This window comes from Corapipo altera, unplaced genomic scaffold (genome assembly GCF_003945725.1).
Source record: "Corapipo altera isolate COAL_440 unplaced genomic scaffold, ASM394572v1 268, whole genome shotgun sequence".
NCBI classification, from domain to species: domain Eukaryota; kingdom Metazoa; phylum Chordata; class Aves; order Passeriformes; family Pipridae; genus Corapipo; species Corapipo altera.
Genome location: NW_020884901.1, coordinates 9716124 through 9738440, shown reverse-complemented (window position 1 = coordinate 9738440; position 22317 = coordinate 9716124). Strand labels below are relative to the sequence as shown.

Below are 22317 nucleotides of genomic sequence, written 5' to 3'. Positions count from 1 at the left end.
CGGGGCGGGGGCGGTGTGGCCGCCGGGGGGGCGCTCGCTGGAGCCCCGCGGGTGTCGGGAACCCGCGTCCGGCGGGCTCCGGGGCTGCGTCCCCGCGGGGCGAGGGAGGCTCCGGGCGGGGGCTGCCCGCGGTTCGGGGGCTGCCCGCGGTTCGGGGGGTGCCCGCGGTTCGGGGGGTGCCCGCGGTTCGGGGGCTGCCCGCGGTTCGGGGGGTGCCCGCGGTTCGGGGCCGCGCTGGGCTCCGCAGTGCCCGGCGGGACCCCGCGCTGTGCGGGGCAGCCCCGTCATGCGGTGCCCGGGGCTTTGTTCGGCCCCTCCGCCCGGGGTTCGGCTCTCCCGGCCCGGCGGGTCCCCCCGCTCCCGCCCTTGTGTTTTGGGTGGTTTGGGTGTTTTTCTTTCCCTCTGCCCCAGCAGCGGCTGCCGGGGCTGTGCGAGCCGGGGGTGAACCCCTGCTGTGGTTTGTTCTGCTCGGGTCCCCAGACCCGGTTCTTCCTCCGAGCCGGACACCCGTGCTGGCTCATGGCTCGTTTGCCTGTTTGTTTTGTTTTGTTTTCACTTTATGAAAGAAAGAAATTCCCTCTATGAATTTTTTTTACTTAGCAGACTTCTATGGGAAAACTTTGCTTTTAAACTTTTATTGAAGCTTTTTCTGGTTGATGCCGTTGCTTGTTCAGTGGTGTGGTTCCCGTCCTCTCCGTGCTGGATGTGCTGGCTGTCTGTTCCTTTGGCTTGCACTGCCTTCTAAGTGTGCTTTAATGGAGAGGTAGGATTGGGAAAAGATAAAATATGAGAACATGAGACTATTTTGTGTCAGCTTCTCTAGTGGCATCATGTTAACCAAAGAGGAAAGAAAAAAAAAAGTGATTAAGTGGAGCTCAGGGTGCTTTGCTTTGTTGGAGGCAGAAAGGGAAAACTGTTATGAGGGAGTGACTGAGATTTTGTTTCACTTTATTTCTCTTCTTTTGAGGCTGAAAGATAAACCAGCATTTTGAAATGCTTTGGTTTAAAATGCCGAGCTCCTCATTTTCTCTTCAGCTGACTCCATTATAAAAAAAAGTTCTTTTTAAAAAAAAAAAGTAGCAGCATTTCTGCAGTTCTGGAGCCAGCAGCAGTGGTGTGTGTGGGCAGAGAGGCCTTGCTGCTCTTCCATCAGCCGTTCCTGCCTTGTCTCTGTGGACTATAAAATTAGAAAGGCTCCGATGTCCGTTCAGTCTGATGGCTGGGTAATGTGGGCTGTGGAGATCAGGAGCTCTCTCTGAATTAGCTGCTGTGCCGCTCGTGGCTTGCTCAGCCTGTGGGTTGTGGCCTCTGGTGTATAATTGAGGAAAGTAAATGTGCTTTAAGAAGCCTTAAATCTATTACCCAGGTGTGTGCTTGTCCCCTGGGCACGTGTTGGGGGTGTGAGCATTTCTGTGAGCAAATGATCTCTATCCTGCTGATGGTCATAGCCTGCACTCTGAAATGGGCAGCAGCTTGGAATCACTGAATAGCGTGGGTTGGAAGGGACCTTTAAAGCTCTTCTAGTCCAACACCCCTGCAGCAAGCAGGGACATCTTCAACTAGAGCAGGTTGTTCAGAGCCCTGTCCAGCCTGGCCTTGGACACTTCCAGGGATGGGGCACCCACAGCTTCTCTGGGCAACCCGTGCCTCAGCACCTTCATTTCAAGAAACTGCTTCCTTATATCTAATCTGTCCCCCTCTTTTAGTTTAAAAGCTTGTCCCGCTTAACTTAAAAACTTTAAAACTTCCAAGAGTGGTCCACGCTTCCTTCAGGTTCCTTGTCCTTTTCCTCCCCTGGGAATGGCCCAGGTGACCTCTTCCTCCTCCCCTGGAGCTGGCTCCTTGCCTTTCCCAGGAGCTTTCATCTTTCTCATTCCATTTACTGTCCAGGAAGGCTCTTATGTGTCGCCTCTTCCCCGAGTTTGGTTTTTGTGCACAGTGACAAGCCCAGCCGTGGAGAGCACAGGTCTGTGGTGAGGGACAGAGCCAAGAACAACTAGAACTGGGTGTAATTGAGAACTGTCAGCTTTGCAGCGAAGGAGGGTGTTCAAAGCATGTGGCTTGGGGTAGATCCTTGGATAACACTGAGCAGAGAATTGGATCTTGGAGTTCTAAAGAAAGTCAGAATATCCAAATCCTGAAGAGTTTTGTTGGCTGGAGCCCAAAGGTGAGATGGCAGGAGGGCTTTGGGTGGCTTTTCTTCAGAGGTGCTGCTGCCATTCTGCACCATCTGCCGTGGTTGCTGTTTCAGAACAGCTGAAATGTTCAAGTCCTGGTGTTTTGGAGTAATCTGCTTGTTCCAGGTTTCTTGACCTTCCTTCCCTTGGAAGTGGCTGTTTCCTGAGGGGTTTGGCTGCAGTGCCCTGGAGGGACCAGCAGTGTCCTGTGAGGAGGTTTTGGGGGAGCAGGAGAGCAGTGCAGAGAGCAGTGTGCCCACCCAGTGTCAGGAGCACTGGGAAGCTCTGGGCTGGGCTCAGGCAGTGCAGGGGCATCCAGGAGGAGATTGGAATTTGGGAGATAAGGAGCAAATGCTCACCTCAGCAGTGAAACAGCACAGACAGAATAACTGCTTCTGCCCGGTGTGCCCTGGCTGGATGTACTTTAAGCAGTTTCTGGATGAGCCTGTGGGTGAAATTCAGTGTTTCCTTCCCCAAATGTCCTGCCATCCCCTCGGGCCATTGTATCTGCTGGTGTTTGCCAGATATTGGCCTGAGCTGCTCTTAAACTGCAGCTGTTTTTGCAGGTTCCCAGTTACTGCACAGTTGTTCTTACTGTGTTTATTTTAGTGGTTATAAACTGATTTTTAAAAAGGAGTTGGAACTTGAGCTGGAAAGTCTCCTTTTTCTTCTTCCCTTCATGATTTGGTTGGGAAGCTGCACCAGAGGAGGCAGCAGCTGATCCCTTCAATATTGCCCCCCTCCTTTTATACTTTGAGTTTTCTGAGCTGTGGTTTTCCAGGGATTTGGAGGTGGTTGTCCTGTACCTTGATTTTAGTAGCAGACAGATGGTTGGGGGGGTTGTCTGCTCTTAATCTGGTAAAATTAGGAACTTGGCTAAGGAGTAAAAAGCTTGAAGGAGACTTTTCTCATAACATTTTGAAGGTTTGCATTCAGAGCTATGTGTTTCTTTTTCTTAAGGACACAGAAAGCAAAAAGCTTTTTAATTATTGCAATTATTTCAAATTGCTCTGAGGTTCAGAGTGTCGTTTGGAGCTAGAAGGTGCCACCATTGACCAAAAGAGTTGCAGCATGACTGTCATCCTGCATTGTCCAGGGGCAAATCACCCTGATTCACACAGTGGCTTCAACAACTATGGATTGAAGTGTAGGTAATCTTTATAAAAAGCAATAAGTGGCTTTTGGAGAGATATAAATTGAAGGAGAACCCAGTGTGGTTAACTTGATCCTCTGCTCTCACGGTAATAAACGTGTGTTGCCTGATCTTTGCTTCCTTCTGTTTGTTTCAGAACAGTTACTTTTTCAAGTTAAACTGAAATAGGTGCTGGAAGTGGTGAATAATCACTTCACTTGGAATGTAATCCATGTCTGGGAAGAGCCAAGGGCTCAGTCCTCCTGATCTCCTTTGTTAGAGACAGGCTAGCTTTTTCACCCCCTCCCTCCCCTGTTCTGTGTTGAACATTAAACAGTGATTTCTATGCAAGAATTTTAAGAAAAGTCTTTCAAAGCACTTGAATGACCAACTAGGGGCAGCTGGGAAGGGGTTGCCTGGGAGATGCTGCCGAGAGCAGCTCAGGCAGGGTGTGACAGCCTGGAAGGAAGTGAAGAAAGGCAGGATGCTGCTCTGATCTTCCCAGCCTCCCTGCTGAGTGCAAGAGTGGTGGTCCTGCTTCTGGGAGCTCGGGGGATGCAAATGTGCCTGAGTGTGTGAGCACAAGAGCCTGTTCTGCTCTCCACGGTGCTCCTGCTGCAGGAATGAGGTGCAGCTGGCCCTGCACAGCCCAGCTGGGAGCCTGCTCTGGGATCAGAGGCTGCACTTTGTCCTACACTCTGCAGTGCTCGCCAAGGTTTTCACTGGGAAGTGAAAGGTGTTGCCTTCTGGGGATGTTGTAGCACTGCAGCATCCCCAGAAACTCAGGTAAAATTCTGTTACATCACTTTAAGCAATCTCAGGGCAAAGTTGGGAGCTTATTGCTTGTTCCCTTCCTCCTCTGCAGAGCTCCTGCTGTACTGGTTATTCCTGTCTTCAGGTTTGTGTCCAGGGTCCAAATGATAATTGTGGGGAAATGCTGAAATACACCTCCAGAAATTAAGAGAATATTCTGTTTTACACATTCAGTGTGGTGTTCCATGTTTAATGGATTGCTTTGCTGGATGCTGCTCAACTTGCAGCTCTGAGTTTGTCCTTGCACTGTTCCAGTGCCTGCTTAGGATGAGTTCTGCTTGGAAATGGGAGTGATTTCAGGCTGTGGAGAATGCAAATAGGATGCTCCAGTTAGGTGTTGGCAAACTGTCCTGTCTGGAGCTGTGTGGGAGGAGAAATGGTTTCTTGGTTGTGTGACCCCAATGGGGAGAAGAGCAGCTGGGGTTTAACAAACTGCTTAAAATTATATAGGCCCCCAAATTCTCCAGAGACATCTCTCCTTTCCTAGAAGCTTCCTTTAACAAGCTGATTTCTCAGGCTGATTGCTTGCAGATGAGATCATGCAGTGTGTGTTTTGCAGGGAAAGAATCTGAACTTCAACGGGCGAGCCAGAATGTTTTAACACACAAGTCACATGCCCGGTGTCCTCATGGCACACACGGAACACCAGAGGCTGTGGAACAGCCCAGTTCAGGGCAGCTTTGTGCTCCAACAGCAGCTTCCTGAATGCAAAGAATACCCAGGGATGCTCTCGAGTGCTGGGGCTTGTTGCTTGGACAGCAACAGGAGATGATGGCAAGGAAGTATTTCATCTTTCCTTAGCTCTGTTTCTCTCCTTAGTGTGTGTGGTGTTGGGATAAGCCCAAGCCAGGGAAGGCTCTCATCTGCCTTAATTCCTCAGACGTTTTTCTGCTGGCTTCAGCAAAGGAATTTGTGTAGAATTGATGGGGTTTTTTTCTGTTAATGCATGAGAACATTCTGAGCAGGGAGAACTCGATGTAAATGTTCTGCTGCAGAGGATCCCAGCAGTCTCTGGTGCCTCTCAAAAGGGATGCTGGTTTCCATTTCTCATGATGGCAACTGGGTTACTCTTCCAAAATAATCACAGCCATCATTTAGGAGTGTTGAAAATTAGGCAAAGCTGTTCTGAGGTGATGTTGGGTGGTGTTCCCATCCTAGGGAGCTTTTCTTGCCAACAGCTTTAAAATACAACCTGTTCTCACAGGCAAGGTAAGAAGGCACCTTTCTGATGCCAGAGTCTCTTTGTGCCTAAAATCACTTCTTCCAAATCAAGAAGGTATTAATTATGCAAAAATGGATTGGGGGAGGGAGGAGTTTTCATTGGTTATGAAAACAGGAGCCAAAGAGCCACTTGTTTCCCAGTCTCTTAAAAAAAAAAAAAAAGGTAAGCAAAATGATGTCTGACTGGATGGGGAAAGTTTCAAATCCCAAACTTTAAATTTATCAACATTTTGTGCAACTTGAAGACAGGAATGTGTAAGGCAGTATGTGTTAAAACCTCCTACTACTTCACAGCCACGTTCTTCTGCCTGTAGGGAAGTCTCCTTCTGTGGGTCACTCCTGTGGGCTGGCTTTTTGGAACAAATCCTTGAAAGTAAATCTTAGAGGTGAGCACAGGCTTGGTGTTATTTTGTTTTCCTGCCATTTCAGCATATGTGCTCTATGGGAGTTTAGCAGAAGCTCTTTGCAATGCATAACTTCACACAGGTATTTTACAGAGGTGGAAAGTCAAGCACACAGAAGTGGGAATCTCCTCTATGCAGGCTGAGCAAACTTCATTTGGCTTCCTTGTGAGTGTGTAGTACCATGCAAGTATGACACATACTGAATATCTACTTTCTAAGTCGTATTACTTTATTCCCTTAGTAAAATAGTTGTGAACATAAGCTGCTTTGGTTCCATGCCCTTACCAGTAATCCCAGGAGCCTCCTCCCAATGGAAAGCACTGGTAGAGCACTTGTTGCTCTGATGGATGGCAGTGAGGGTGTGTATTTTTTGCAGCAGCTCAACCATTTCATTGTTCACTTTGCTCCTGGATGGGATCCTGCTGGGTCTGTTCACGGGCTGTCTGTACCCCTGGAGCCTGTTTGAAGGTCATCCTGGCTGGGTGCACATGGGAGGTGATGGTCTGTGCTCTGAAAAGTGCTGCTTAAACCTTGTTTTGCCCATGAAGCTTCAAGTGTGGAGCTGTTAGAACACCAGCCCACTCAGAACTAATGCTTGCAGAATGCATGACCAAGGAATTAAACTGGGTGGAGTTGTTCCAAAATTTGGATTTGAGGCCTGTCTGCTCCTAATGCAGCAGCTCTGGGTGTTTGCTTGGAAGTGCTCCCGGCATGGATGATGCTCTCCTGACCTGATCTGACTTTTCTTTTTTGATGCTTAGGGTGCTGTGCCCAAATCTGTCCGCAGAGCTCTGCAGTGCAGAGCTCCAGTGCCTGATGAACCTGAAACAAGTCAGCTCCTGTCAGGAGATGGCACGGAGATGATGGTGCTGTGGGGGATGGAGGAGGGGCAAACAAACAGAGTGAACAGTTGAGTTTCTTCCCCAGGACTGTCCTGTGTCCTGAGGCTGCCAGCTGCAGTTTGGAGGCCAGAGGAGAAGGGCGGGGTATTTTCTTCCAACCAGATGAATTTATGCTGTGAAAATGAGAAGTTAGTTCACTTTCTCTGGGAATAGCATTTAAGGTGTTAAAACGTCCCACCCATCGGGAATGAAGAGCTGCTCAAGAACAAGCAAATACAGAGATGGAGCCTGCAGAGTTTGCAGCTCTTCTGCCTCCTTGAAGGATGAGAGTCTGGGCATGTTTTTGTTGCATTTATCATTTGGTTGTGGTGTCAGTTCATTTGTGTTGCCTTCTTATGGAGAGCTAAACTAGCCAAGTGTCAGGTTTTGTTGTCCTCTATTACTGTTATGTTATTTCACTTGTGCTCGTTTGTTTCTGCCTGTCAAAAGGTAAAATAAATTAAATACTGCAGCAGGAATAGCTAGAGTACCAGTATTCTCCAACAGGAAGATGTCAGTGCTTTTCAGGCTGTTTCTGCTCTTCCTGACAAGGTGTCACATCTTCATGCTGGATAGTTTGACCTTCCAGGAATCTTTATCTTTTCTTTCTGCATTTATAGTGGAGCTGAGCTGGGGGTGGTGGGGTGTTATTTGGTGGTGTTTTTGAGATGAGGTGCTGGTCATGTGCACTGTGATTCAGCTGCTGAGGAGAGCAAACCAGCAGAGCTGCCCTGCAGTGAAGCTCCTGCACTGTTTCCTTGGATGAGGGTCCCAAAGCTGTGAATTCATCTTGAGGACTTTGGTTTTGAGTGCATGTACTTTACATTAGTCTGGATTGTGATGGATATTCTAATAACTCAACTTCCCAAAGTGTCCTTTCTATTTTCCATCAATTTGATGACTTCCATCTACATATTTAGCTAGAAGCAATCTTTTTTTTTTTTTTTTTTTTTTATGTTTTGGGGCAAACTGGACAGGGCTTTACTCTGAGAAAATGAGCTTTGCTGGCCAGGGTCATATGCAGATACCATGGTCAGTCCTGGCAGCACCATGGGTGGACATCAGGGAGGAACAGCATCAATGGCAGATTCGCTGGTCACAAAAAACCCTCTTCTATCTTGGTGCCTGCTGCTGCTTCCCCATCACCCTCCAGACAGCACCTCATGGAGACATGCTGCCTTCTTCCCAAGGCCTGAACCCACCAGTGATGAGTGTGGTTCAGTCTCTGCTGTGGCATTTTCTGGCCTCCTCCCAGCATTGGAAGGACAGCAGAGAGCAGCAGTGCTGCTGAGGCCTCCCCAGAGTAAAGACTTCGAGTGGGAAGTGAATTTTCTGATTGCTTCTAACGTCTTGGGAACTATTGGCTGTCTTGCTTTTAACCTGTGTTCTCGGATTATTGCAAGCTATTGTATTTGAACACATAGCTGAGTTAAATGCCAAAAAGAAATCTCTTCTGGCGGGTGTTAATTTGTGCAGGAACAGTGTGATGCGGTGCTCTGACCCTGCGTGGGACCCGTGCAGCACATTGGGGCTCAGATCCTGGTATTCCAGAATTCCTGCCAGTACAGAGTTAGCCCTCACTGAGTCAGTGCAGGCATCTTTGCTAACCAAGCTTTTAAATATAATCTGGGAAGATCTCTTCAGAGAAACTCAATGCAAGTCTGTCGTCTTTGCAATGATTGCTCTGCCTCTTCTCCTTTGCTGTCACAGAATGATGGAAACACAGATATCAGGAGGTGTCTGGCCTGACCTCCTGCTTGAAGTGGGACTGTCTCCAGTATGTGATCTCCTCAACCATGGCTTTGTCTGGCCAAGCCCTGAACATGTCTGGGGATGGAGCACTGGACCATGACAGATCAGCTTTTGTTTGCTTTTGCTTGAGAGTTGTACCTAGTGAACCACCCTATAGTGTGGGTTATGCATTTACATTGGAATTACCTCATCCTGCAGGTTTAAAAACATTTAAGTGAACTGTTGGGAAATGTCCCAGTAGGACTAATAATGTAATGTATCCCAATCCTTCTGTCTTTTCCATGCTAGTACGGGAAATATGAGCAGGCCCTCGTGCTGTTTGTGCAGGGGAAGGCAGGGATCCCGTTAGGTGGTTTTCCCTTGTTTGCACGGGGGATTGCAGGTGAAGCAGTTGCTTGTAGGACATTTGCTGGAATGATCTCATGGGTGTTTTCCCTTGGGTGTTATCCCTGGTGTTTGTCAGGAGGTGCAGCACTGTGAGCTTCCTTTGCCCTTGTGGGGTTGGTGCTGCTCAGTGTGCTCAGGCTGAGGCCACACATGCTCAAAGCACACAGCTGCCTCTTTATCCACCTTCCTCAGCCCCTCACCGTGGGAGGAGAGGGTTTTTCCCAGATTCTGCTGCAGTTATTTCAGAAAACCTCCCATGAGAGGCCAAGAGATGTGCTGGAGCTCACATCTAAGTTACCCATCATGGTCCTGAGCATTAATGGGATCACAACAGCTCTACATCTGAGGAGTGAACTTCCTTCCCACATGCCATGAGCCTCTGGACACAGTGGGTGCCCAGGGATGGCATGCAGTCAGGCCAGACCAGAGGCCTGCTGCTGAGCCTGGGCTGGGCTGGATTTCTTCAGGCAGAACTGCAGATTGCAACACCCTGGTGCTTGTGTCAGCCAGGAGGCCTTGCTTGGAAGGGAAGTGGCTGAGATGGAAGGAGCCGCTGAGGAGGTGGAAGCTTCCCTAGCCAAGGCCTCTTTGTTAGACTCCAATCTGGCTGCATCCCTGGACTCTGCATCCCCTCATGTAACAGGGAGATTCGGAAATGGTGTGTGTGCTTCATGGGCACTGAAAAGGAGAGTTCCTGTGGCTGGTCCCGATCTGCCTGGAGATTCATGATTCCTGATCTGTCTGCACTGCCTTCTGCTCTGGAGATTCATGTTGTGTTCTGTTAGAGTGCAAACCAGCCCTTGTGTGGGCTGAGTCTGGTGTGTGGGGTGAGCAGCAGTGTCCTTGGGCGGATCGTGAAATCTCACTTGCAGAGGGGCCCTTTGGTATCCTGTGCATCTGAAGTGCTCCTGCCTTTTGTTTCCATGCCAGAAAGGGCAGCCAAAAGGTCTGGGAGCATGGGCTTCTGTGTGCTCTGGTTATTTGAAGGTGCTGGTCCTCGCTGAGGAATCACAGAAATGTGGTGATCAGTGTTGTCAGCTGCTCCCTGTGTGTGCTCCTTTGGCCCCAAGTGCAGGGGTCAGGTTTGGGGTTGTGTGGCCAGAGGGTCCTGGAGCAGCAGCTGTACAGGGCTACAGGGGTGTCAGCTAGAGGCTGACAGCTCTTTTGTTACCACCAGTTCTTCCCTGCACCACTTATTTTTGGTTTTTATGGGGAGCTGTAATGGCATTGCTGCCACGAGCTGAGCTCTGCCTGTTCCATGGTTCAGCTGGATTGGTGTCCCTTGCTGGGAAAAGCACATGGCTGGTGCTGAATCTCTCCCTTTCCACGTGCTGTTCCTCCTCAATGAATCTGAAAGCCAGTGCTTATGGTTTGCTTGGTTTCCTGCTGTTACTTTCCATGTCTCTGGAATAAAATCTCCAGTGAAAGAAGCTGATTAGATTTTCTCTGAGCTGAATTTGGAGTTAGTACTCAGACATTGGTCTTCAGGTCCCCACAGCTTGTAGTTTTGAGATGTAATATGCCAACATAGATTCACCTGGGAAACTTCTGGGAGGGAGGAGCAGACATGGGGAAGTATCAGTGGGGGTGACATAGCAGGACTTGGTCCCCAGCAGTCCCAGGACCTGTGTAGCTCTGCTTGTCAGAACTCCCTTGCTCCGAAGTCATTACAAGGATGGAGGGCAGAAAGAGCTGCCTTGCTGCAGTGGTGGGGAGGAGCATGTGAAAGATAATGCTCAGGATGTTAGATACTATCTAGTGCTTCAAGAAGAAAAGTCAGCTTTGAAAGAGGCCCTGTGCCTGCTGAATATTATCACCTGCTTCCAGGGATTAGGTGTCAAACCCAGAGCACAGGTTTTCCAGCTTGTGGGAGTTGAGCCCTTCCTTGACATGGCAGTGATCCTCATCTGCAGCAGGACACCAGAGGGTTCTTGGCTCACCATGCAGACAAGAGAGAGGCTGGAGACGTCCTGCTTGGGCTGGTCCCGGTGTCCAGGGAGAGGGAGGGATGTCTGTCTGCAGATAATGGTTTTCTCTGCCCCTTTTCTCACAGTTGCGTCAGAAAAGATGGGCAGGGAGAGTGTTTATTGGCGTGTCCTTGCTGGGCCTCAGTGCCAGGAGTTCATTCCTTGTCTGGTTGACGTGTTCCCTGGGCCTTTGTCGTTACAACAGCTAAAGCTGAACTGATCTCACTGCCCTGGTTCTGACCTGGGGCTGCAAGTACCACCTTCCTTTACTCTCACCACCTTTGAGGCAGCCCATGATGTAGCAGCTGGGGACAGGGTTGTTTAAAAGACAGGGCAAATAGGAGGCTGCTGCTGTTTGGATCTTTTCTGGTAACGCAAAAGCTCTGAATGGGATTTTTGGGGCTGCAGTTCTGGGGATTTTTTTTGTTTTTCCATTGCCACCTCCTCAGCCATTCCCTGGGTGAGGGAGCTGTGGTGGCAGAGCAGAGCTGAGGCCTCTGCTCTGGTCTCCCAGCAGGACAGAGCAGTTGCCTGGGTGCTCAGAAACAAGCAAATTGGCTCAGCTGCAGAATTTTATCTGTTGGGGGCATCTGTCCCATGGCTGGACCAGAGGTTGTCCTTGTTTTGGTGATTTGGGAAGGGACTGAGGGGCACAGGAGACACCATGCTGCTCTGTGGGCTTTCATCATCTCCCTTTGGAGCAGGAAAAGCTGCTCTGGCATAGGGTGGGAGGCATGTGGAGGGTGAGTGCTCCCCTTACATCCATTGTTTTATGGGTTTAAACCACTTGGGAAGGGTGTGTCCCACATCAGGTATCTGTAATGTCACCACATGCCCTGTCCTGTCATCTCTGAGCCTCCTCCTGTTACCCTGCAGAGCAGCTCTAGTCAGCACCTGGTAAGGGTGGTTTGTCAGAATTTCCTGGAGGATGTCACACGTGTCTCAGACCTGCCCTCCCCACCATGCCAAGCCCTGCCCCGCTTCCCTCTTTTCCCAGGTTGATGGCTGGAAGTGGATTTCTCTGCAGTGTCAGAGCTGGGCTGAGCAGATGTTCAGCTGGGTGGTGGGAGTAAACACTCTCTCACACTGTGGTAAGGACAGGACAGGGCTGGAGGGTGTAAACAGAGCACTTTTACAGCAGCCTTCTGTGTTCCATCAAAAGTTCCTGGAAAGGTGAAGGAAGCTGGCTTTCACCACCTCTCACTGAAAGAATAAAAAGCTTGAACACTGTGCAGGCCCAGCCTCCTCACTGGGACTGTCCTGTGCTCTTCACCTCCTGTGTCCCTGTTGGCCCAAGGCTGCTCAGGTGATGGCCTGGTCCTGTGGGACATGATATGTTGGTGCTCACAGGATCACCAGCTCCTGCTGTGGCCTTCCTGGATGAGGGCAGGTGGAATTCCTGCCATAGCCAGCCTAGGTGGGAGGCAGGGAGTATAAGGACCGTGGAGCAGAGCCACTGTGGAGAGGCAGGTGGTGTTGTGGGAACAGCCTGTTTGCTGCTCCTGCTGCAGGAGAGGCCTGGCAGAAGGAGCCTTTAGATGCTGTTTAATGGGCATGTTCCTTATTCTCACTCAGACACCTATTCCCAGCTCACTGGTGGTAACTGGGGTGGTTCTCTGGCCACAAGTCACAGGTCTTGTCACTGCTACAGTGGGATTATGTAGCTTTTCCTCTGCAGGAACCTTGTGCTTGGTACAGAGGAGGGAACCTCTCAGGTGCTCCATGTCTGTCTGGAGCTGTTTGTCTAGTTGCCTTAGTGCCAACATGATCGTAGGTGTTCATTAATTTATTTCTCCCAGTGCCACCTGGCTTGGGGACAGCAAAAGGCAACTTCCCCAATCCCAGTGTGATCAGCTCACCAGTTCATCACCCACAAATTTCAAATTCCTGCTTTGCTGCTCAGCATAGCAGGTTATTTTTAAGCACTGGGAGAAAAAAATCCCCAACACTGAAATCCTTTCAAGGCATTATTTTTTATTTTGTGAGTCCAACTCTTCTCTTCTTAGAACACTTCTGGAATACTTCTGAGATTAATGATGCCGTATAGATGCCTTAAACCAAATAGTCCTGCATCAGGATAAAAAAGCTTTTGTGTCTAAATTTGTATGTGGAATTTAGTATGTGCTAATGGGTCTTCATCTGTTAATTGGATGGATCTTTTCCAAGGCCAAACACAGCCTGCTGGAGAAACCATCACGGTGCCAGCCCTGGCCTGAGCTGGTTCTGCTCTTTTGCCTGTGCTGAAGAAAGCTGTTCTGTGCAAAACCAAAACAGGGTCTGTTGATGTTATTCCTGGTCCTTTGAGAAGATGACTTAGTGGTCACATGTGCTGCTATGAGGTCATTAGGAAGTCTCTCAAATACACAATTTGAGAACCAGTGATGCTATTGCAGAAGTATGCTCCCTCTGCGATGAGAGATGCAAAACTCTCCAAAGTACTGGAGTTTGCAATAGCTCCGAGTGGGATCTGTTATTGTGCATATTTGGGCTCGTTCCAGTGGGGAAAAAAAAAGGCTGTTTTCTGCTTTGCTTTATCCCTCGATTGATTAGTGGATGTGTACCGTGGGATCAGATTACATCTCAGAGGGCACCCAGCAGGGAGCCTGTTTCTGTGCTGAACTGCTCAAGTGAGGCTGACTGCAAGGTCAGCAGTTTTCCAGCAGTGTTTTGTGCCTCCACAGCATTGTCCTTCCCCAGGGAAAGGAGTTCCTCAGCTCTGTTTGTGAGTTGGGCTGTTGCTCTTCCCAGTGCTGCAGGGAAATGAGAGCTTTCTCTGCACCCTTGATGGTGCTTCTGTGATCTGCAGCTGCTTTGGTGCTTGTATTGATGTCACTCCTGGACTCCCTGTTCCTGGATGTCCAGCCTTTCCTTCTACTGCAAACTACCCTGTGTCCTCCAAAGGGAATTGTTTTGGTCCCAGCTTACCCCTGTATCCAGCTTGGTTTGTGTGTACCATCACGTTGACCATCCTTGTTTTGGGATGAGAGGCCTTGGGAGGGTGTTATCCATCTCAGTGACACCCTCTTGGTGCAGGGCTTACCAGGCAGGAAGGGGCCTGATACCTTCCCACATCCACCCTTCTGCTGGCCCTGTGTTTCTGTCCCAAACCTTAGGGATTATCCCATCCCTCTGAGCTGATTGACTCACTCACACATGGGAAAATTACCCCTGGGGGGTGGGGGGGGGCGGGAAATAGTCTTCTGCAGAGGTGGATTGTGTGTCTGGGATGGGGTGTGGAGGCAGGGAGGAAGATGGCAGCAAGGTTCTCTGTGGTGATCAGTGACAGGACCTGAGGGAATGGCCTGAAGTTGTGTCAGGAGAGGTTTAGGCTGGATCTTAGAAAAAGTTTCTTTCCCCAGAGGGTGGTTGGGCACTGCCCAGGCTCCCCAGGGCAGTGGGCACAGCCCCAAGGCTGCCAGAGCTCCAGGAGGGTTTGGATGATCCTCTGGGGCTGTCACACCTCACAGGGTGTGACTCTTGGGTATGGGTCTGTGCAGGGCTAAGGGTTAGAACTTGATGATCTTGGTGGGTCCCTTCCAACTTGCCATATTCTGTGATTCTATGTCTTCCAGCTCACAGCTGTATTTTCCAGTTGGGACTTAGTGTGGCACAGTGTGGTGCATATCTGCTTCCTTTTTTCCTTTGGGATACCCAGAATACCTGCTGCTTGTGTTGAGGCTTTGCTGTGATTCCTGCCTGAAGCTGCTGTAGCACGTGGGAGTGTGAGGAAGGGCTGAATGGCTGCTGTCCCCACTCCTCAGCCTCCTGCTGTGGAATCCTTGGGAGTCCTGCACAACACCAGCATCCACTTCCCACCCGAGCACTGCTGTCACAGCCCTGCACTGCTGGCCCCAGGAGGGTGTTCACCCCTGCCAGGTGTCCAAGTGGGACATACTGCCCTTTCCTTGCAGGAGGCAGGCTGGCACCTGCACTTCCCAATAGGCAAGTCAGCAAAATCCATCTGCTCTTCAGTCTCCCTCTGCTGCCGTGGTCCCTGCTGCTGGTGCCCCAGCTGGGGGTGCAAACCAGTGCCCTCAGAGGGTGTTCCTCTCAAATCCCAGTGACCTTGTCACCCAGGTGAGCGTTGCCCCAGCCTTGTGTGTGCTCTGGGGCTCTCCAGGAGCAGTGGCTCTGCAGTGGAGCCCATGTGGGCAGGGGCAGCAGCTGGTGCTGGGGGTGGAATGGCTTTGCAGCAGTTTTGTAGCCCCTGTGGCAGGTGGGGGGGGTCTCCCAGTTTCTGGTCTGTGGGTGGGGTGCCACAGCTTGCTGGGCCCCCCTGCCCAGCTCAGTGCCTCCGTCTGCTGTGGTCCTGCTTGTCCTGCCACCATGGAGCCCCAGCAGTACCACCTGCCTGTGAGGTTCCTCCAAAGTGCCACAGCCTGGTATTGAGTTCTGTACTTTCCCTCTCTTTCTGTATTTTTAGGAGGAAGGGAAGGGAATGTGGTGTCACACAGCTGTCTGACAGCTGCCTTGGTGGCCTTCACTCCTGTGGGACCCCAACCTGAGGGCAGCAATAGGGCTGATCTGTTGTGCTGAGCAGGCAGTGAGCCCTTGTGTCACTGCTGGACTCTCCCTCTTCCAGGAAAGGCTTTGGAGGCAGAAGTCCAAACATCTGAGAAGTGCCCAGGGTTACAATAATTCTGTCTGCTGGACTGGCTTAATAAATGACTAGTTCTGTCTTTGCTTTTTACCTTCCCCCCCCGTGGACAGCCCAGGCTGGTGGAGGGTGAGGGTGAAGATGGAGATGTTCCTGCTGGGATCCTCCCTGGGAGCACACGGCCGTGTTAAGCAAGAAGGTGCAGGCTGGCTCTGCGGTGCCTGGCCTGCCCCTGGGACTACACGGGCCCTGCTTCCTGAGCAGGAGAGCTGCTTTATGTTGTGGTTTTACTAAATGAATTCAAAGCTTGGCCTTCCTCCAGGCAAAGTCTGGGCCAAGTGCCAGCGGAGCAGCCCCCAGGGAGAGCACTGGAGCAAGGAGGGGCCAACAGCAGGGAAGAGCAGAGGAATCCAAGAAGGCAGATTTGCCTAGAAAACAGCTCTGTTTCCATCTGCTGGGTCAGGAGTTGCTATAGGAACTGGGATGATAGAGGCAGGGCCATCTCCTGGGCCTGTCTGTGTGTGCGGAGGGAGGGAGGAGGGAGGAGTTACTCAAGTTTGAACATATCATGTGTGCTGGTGGAAAGTTGCAAGGAATGTCGAAACTACAGCCTGGCTCAACCTGTGGAGCTCAGAAGAGACATGGCAGCTGTTCCCTGTGCTCAGCAGGCCCCAGGAGAGGCAGGTAGGGTCCTTCCAGCTTAACCTGGCTCTCAGCTTGTTATCAGCTCTCCTCCCTCAGTTTCTGTCCTGGGATAAAGCACAAACGCCTGTGGAGACTTGTTGGAAGTGTGGGATTTGTGGAGGTGGCGGTGCTGGGAGGTGAAGGCTCTTCTCCCTGGGCTGGCAGGGAGATGGTGGCTCTTTGCTCCCTGTTTCACCTCCTGCAGCTGTGGGAGGGCTCACAAGTCATGGGTTTTCCCTCGGGGATGTGTGCCTGGGGACCTCTGGGACCTGCAGGGTCTCCTGTGGGCAGAAATGTGAAGGGGGCTGGTGGGGTTCTGGCCAGAAGTGGTTCCTGGAAAAGTGCACAGTGTTTGATCTCTCAGAGGTGCCTGAGATGTTTCAGGTGTTTGATCTCTGAGGTGCCTGAGATGTTTCAGGGCTAAGGCTGAGACAGATGTGCAAGAACTGGGGCTGGCAGTGAGTTGCTTGTGGACAGTGGGGAGTTGGGGGAGATGTGCTCCTGCCCCCCGAGCCCCAGCAGCTCTTGCCCCAGATGAGTTTTGTTGGCTGCACGTTGCCTGTGTTCCCTTTTCTCCTGAGGAGAGGCAGACCCTGTCCCCTTCTGAAGCACCTACTGCAATTTTGGGCACTACCAAACTTTCTCAGACTCCCATTTAGCCTAAAACATGGGAGTGTGACTGTGCAGGAAGCTGCACCTGAGAATCCTTGTTGTTAGGGTTGACCATGGGGCTCTCCAGTAGCAGTCCCTCCCGATAAAATCTGATTTAATTCCTCAGTAAACCAAATTTTTCAGGTGCTGAGAACTTTCCAAAATAGCTGTGTTTCCACCAGAGCATTCCAGGGTCGGTCACTGCTCCACAGGTATTTATTTAATAGGTTTGGCTGAAATTTCATCTGCCCTTCTTGTGTCACAGAGGATAATCTTTGTTTAAAAAAAAAAAAATAAAAGGTGGGTAGTGTTGTTTCTCTTCTTGAGAAGCTGCACAATAAGCTGCTGAAAACTGAAATGTGATCTCTATCCAGAGAGGCAGAGCTTGCCAAACTGGCTGGGATCACAGCCCACCTACTCAGGCACCATCTTATCGTGGGCACAGGAAAGCCCCAGAGCCTGAGGGCAGACAAATGTGGAATAACCTGCCCGTGCAGGAGATAACTTTCTGGTCACATTAATTCCTGGTTTGCTTATGCCTAACTAGAGGAAAATTTATATCCAGTGTACTCTCTTTTCACGTTAATGGAATTGCACATGTTCTTATTATGTAGATCCACTTCCAATATTTTATTGAATTACTCCCACACTGCTCTGTGGCAATATGTCCCAGAGGCTTAATGTGCATGGTATGCTGTGGAATTTCATTTCCTTAGTTTTAATTTGTTGTTTTTTAATTTCAGTTCATTTTCAATATGGAAAAGAGGTAAAGGGGGTCCTTTTTTTTTGGTCTAGGCATCATTGTTTTACATGTTTCTCCCCCCCCCCATCTCTTCTCTTTCTCTTGCCTTTGCCTTAAACAATCCTGGGATTTTCCTACAGCTACCTGCCTTCTGTGTAATTGCTAAATCTTATTACTTCTCTGTGGGCTTCTGTTTTCTGGTCTGTCTTGAGAAAATGTGGTCAGAACCGGCCATTCTGCCTTTCCAGAGCTGTGAAATGCTGCTCGAGCTTTCTCTGTGTCCTTGGCTTTTCCTTTGTTTATAAGCAGAGCATTTGGTTTGATTGCCTGAAATGCATTGTGGTAAGCAAAGATCTTCTCTGAGCTGTCTACAGTCATGCAAGGTATTTTTGCTGGAGCGTTTAAAGTTAAAGGCAATTTCATCCCTGTACATGGGAAGTTAAATTTTACTTGCAGAGTTGTTCTAGTGAATAGTAAACCCAGTGGAACGTGGTGAGTGAGACCTGCCTGGAAATCCTCCCTGGAGTCTCCAGGCTTGATGCAGCGGTTTCAGGTGATCTGTAAGTGTTGCCACTCACTGCTCCATCTTTGCCAGGCACTTCATAAATTAAACTTTAAAACCACTTTGGATCATAAGCAGAGTTTGCTCGAGCTGAATGAAGCAGCTGTTTGTACCCAGGCTTGGCTGCCTTGGCTTGGTGTGCAGGATGGAGGTTCTGCTCAGCCCCTGGAGAGACGGGACCCAGCGAGGTCACAGCCTGCCCTGTCCCCTGTGAGGCTGTGGGAGGGCAGGAGCACACCCCACTCACTGCAGTTTGGTATTTGGAGTAACTTCAGTCTGTGGAGCGCTGGAAAAAGCTGCTTCAAGTTTCATATCTTCCTGCAGCTGTAGGACATGGCTCTTCACATTTATAAACATTATTTGGTGAGACTACAACAGAGCCCATACTGCTCCTCAAGGTGAGGGCAAGGGGCTGTGTACCAGCAACAGGTGCTCTGAGTTTTATTTTTACAAATATGAAGAGACATTACAAAATTCATAAAATGTAACTCTTGGTAGTGTCAGCATTTCTGAAGTGGTTTGATGGAGACTAAATAGCCAGTTAAATTAGTAATGCTCCAAAATCATGTTTCTGGTTTGGTTTTCACTGAACTCTCTTAGGTTTTGGCTTCTACCCTTGCAAATAGCAGCAGGTCTCAGCTTGGTGCTGGGTACAATGTGCTGCTGGTTCTCCAGTGGTTGTGCAAAGAGTCCATCACCAGTAATCATGTTTTAGCTTTCAAACAGATTCCACTATGAGCAATTTGCCAAACAAAGGTTGTAGATAAGTGGCTGTTACTGTAAAGTCGGTGTTTTGAAAGTTAGGCAGTTGATAAGGAAAGCTAAAGAGAACTGGAAAAGTACAGCAAATATATTGTGGGGCACTGAGAAATAATATCTGTATAACAAAATAAATTTCATCAGTGGTATTTATATTGCTGGGAAAGGTTGAAAAACCCTACTGATTGCTGATAATAGAGAGAAATAAAACATTTCCCATGTTTGGGAAGAAGCTGGATGATGTCCTCGCTTTTATGAGGATCTCAGAAAACCTCCCGTTGCACTGGTAACCAGGGAGGGTGTTAAACCCAAGATAACATTTCAAAGCCTTTGAAACTCGAGCAACTCTGGAACCTGTTTGTTTAAAACAAATTGGCAAAGCAGCTATCTGAATCCTGGCTGCTGATTTGTAATAAATCTGGGAAGACCAAAGGAGTTCCAGAAGTTTGGGCAAACATAAATGCTGTGTAGCAGTGTTTTAAAATAAGAGAGGGAGCAGGTAACCAGCGGGCAGTGGAGACCAGCCTCTGTCCACAGAGAGATCTGGGGGAGCTGGTGCATTTGTAAATCAATGCCACATTAAAGAAGGAGTGTTCTCAGCGATCTGTGTGCTCTGATGGAAAACAGATCATGTCTGAAAAGTCTTCAGATTGTGGTTTTTAATGAGATTCCTGTACCAATTGCCAAAAGGAGCTGCATTGACATCGTATATCTGTGTCCTGACTAAGGTCCCTGCTGTGACCAAGTGCTGCTGCTCCCAGGAGGCAGAAGAGGCTCTGCTTTGGGATCAGGAGTGTTTTGGATCCCCTGGCAGAGCAGTGCAGGCAGGTCCCCCTCACCCTGGGACTGATCTCTGGCATATCCTCCAGGCTTTCCTAGGATGCCTCACCGCTGCTGGGGAGCTCTGAGCTGAGAAACGCCTTCCTGAGCAGTTTTGGTGTCTCTGATCTTTGCACATCCCCAGTCCCTGCCCTGTGCCAGGGTGGCAGTGCCTCAGTCTCCGTGTCGCTGACCAGCACCATGAATAAGCTGATTTAGAAAGTGCCACCTGATACCTTTCAAAAATAGTTACCAGTGGGAATGTGATCCCTGTACTCCCTAAGCAGAGGGCTGTGGAGTAGTGCCCAGTGTCAGTATGGGACAAACTCTCAGTTATTCCCTAGTTTGCTCATGAAGAAGCTGGTGGGAGTCATGGCAAAATCCAACCAGAGCTGTCCCACTGCAGTCCCACTGGTTCTGGATGGAGCCTCTGTCTCACCAGTGGTGGAGGCTCCCAAGTGGTGACTTGGCAGAAAGTATTAAGTAATGTAATACTGAAATTTGACTTCCCTGAGTGGGCTGGTGGAGCCAGGGTGGCTTAGTCAGGACAAGAGAAGGTGTTGGGATACCCAAGAGCAGGTGATCAAGAAGTCTCTTTACTGAGCAGGAGGGTTGACAGTGATTGAAATCACAGGAGTTCTACCTTGGCATAAGGAGGGGTAAAGTTTTCCCTTTGCAGCCAGTCGAGCAGTGTCCAGAGAAGTGGGGGAACTTCCATCCTTGGAGGTTTTTAAGACCCGGTTGGACAAAGTCCTTTGCAGGCTGTTCTGAAATTGGTGCTAACCCTGCTTTGAGTGGGAGGTGGGATTAGATGCTCTCCTGAGGATCTCCTCCAGCCCAAATGATTCTGCAGCTTGGTAACCTGATCTCCTTCCGAATGCAAGTTAGAGTACAGTTAAGTAAAATGTTATGGTGGAGCCCCTTGAGGACGGGGAGGGAGGAAGGTGGTTTAGATTGAGTGCTCTTAATACCCCATCTGTCATCTCTGTGGTTAATGTGTCACAGAGATGGTTGGTATGTGAGACTCTTGCAGTGGAAGATTGTAGGTCTTGAGAGGACTGTTGCTGACTTGTAGTTGGTATGTTTTAAGAAAAGTTTAAAAAATGAGAAAAAGCTCGACAGAGATGCCAGTATAAGGAACGGGGTGAAAATGTCACTGTGCTGGGTGCTCTCTGTGGCCTGTCAGGGTGGGAAGGAAGCTCCAAAAAGGGACAATAAGGAACACTGCTACTTGGGCAGGGAGAAGGGAGGTTCTTGGAACCTTTAGTTTGTACACAGTCTTCTCTTCTCCTGACACTTCAGTCCTGCAGAAGCAGTGGGACTGGAGCCTCTGCAGTTGAGGGAACCTATGTTTTGGAGGGTGTGCTAGGGTGCATGAGGAGAAAACCTGCTCCTGGGTTTAGGGTTCCTGGGGAATGCCATGTGCTTGTGTCCTGTGCAGAGTTGCAGGGGACCTGGCAGGTCTGCCTGGGTCGTGGGAAGTGCTTCCAGATTCCTCAGCTGAGATCAGCACAGGGTTCCCATGCCCTGGGCCAGTGGGGAAGGGGAGCTTTGTTTTTGGATTAGCTGAGCTAAGAACCACCACTGTGGTACAATGAATTTGCATTTCCTTATCTTTGGCTTTGCCTTTCTAATGGTTTCTAATTTTGGCCTTGTTACTTTGATGGATTAAATTACATTTAATGCATGTTCTTTTATCCCCAAGTCTGGTTTTGTGACAGAAGTGCTCTGTGCAGTTTCACAAGCCAAGGACTCCCCTCTCCTGTGGGACTGGCCAGCGGGCAGTGGGAAAAGCTGGAGGATTTATTGGTCTCCTTTCTTGTGCAGAAACACCAGCCCCTCTCTGGGCTGTAGGTGAGGCACTCCCTGAGGTTTGAGTCCCTGGGCTGAACCTCCTCTCAGTGTGTCATGGGTGACCAGAATGCTGGTTTTCTCCTAAAATCTAGTAAGAGTGAGGTGTCACTTTTTTCATAATAACCCTATTAAGATGTTTGGCTGCAATGTGGAAAATGAGGTTCAAACCTTCCTCAGCCTCAGGGCAGGTCTGTCCCTCAGCCTTCAAGAAAGTGACCACAAAGTACACCCAGACCTCGATGCTCCCATTCCTCTGCCACTGCCTCAGACCCAGGTCTGTGGTGTCTCTGTCCCCACCCCAAGTGCCACTCCTGAATGTTGTCCTTCTAGCCCCACATCTCTTGTGGTGACAGGTCTCCTAATGCCACCTCAAAGGTGACACTGGAGCCTATTCTTGTCTCCCTTTTCCTGTTCCTGTGACTGACTTCTCACATGCATCTTGATTAACTCAACCCTTTCACCTATAATCTGCTTGGTTTTATCCGTCCAGCCTTTTTGCTGCTCTGGACATCACTCTGTGGTGTCACTGTTTCTGCCCCGTCCCCTACCATGTTCCTAACATTGCAATGGGTTTTTCCTCTCTGGTGCCCATATCCAAAATCTCCTGTTGCAGCCTTGCACTTCATGCCAGGATCTTGCAGCCCCTGGTGTGTTGATTTTTGGTGTGACTGCTGGCACTTGGTTTGTCCAGATGCCACCCACATGTCACAGAGAGACCTCTCCCCTTGTGTGGTTGGTTGAATGTAGGGAGAGAGACCACACTCTTGAGTTCACCTAAGGGAAAACTTGTTGCCTCCTTTTTCCAGTCTTGTGTCAGTATTTGAATTTTAAACTAAGCAGAACGCTTTAAAAAGTGATCAGAATTCTTTCTGCTGAGAATTTTCATCAGCAGATTGTTTGGTCCAAACTGGAGCT

At 49.6% G+C, this 22317-nt stretch overlaps 1 protein-coding gene across 3 annotated transcripts in view; it reads left to right on the top strand.

The window, feature by feature from the left end:
• The first annotated feature begins 678 nt into the window (after nt 1-678).
• LOC113950353 (discoidin domain-containing receptor 2-like) overlaps nt 679-22317 on the top strand; it is a 60558-nt gene continuing 38919 nt past the window's right edge. The window contains exon 1 of one of the 3 annotated variants that reach the window (XM_027650114.1): nt 679-763. The gene's annotated coding sequence lies outside the window, so the exon portion shown is untranslated. Of the gene's footprint in view, nt 764-15773; nt 16016-20603; nt 20627-22317 lie in introns of those variants that run through there. The other 2 variants (XM_027650113.1, XM_027650115.1) reach the window with 2 other exon arrangements.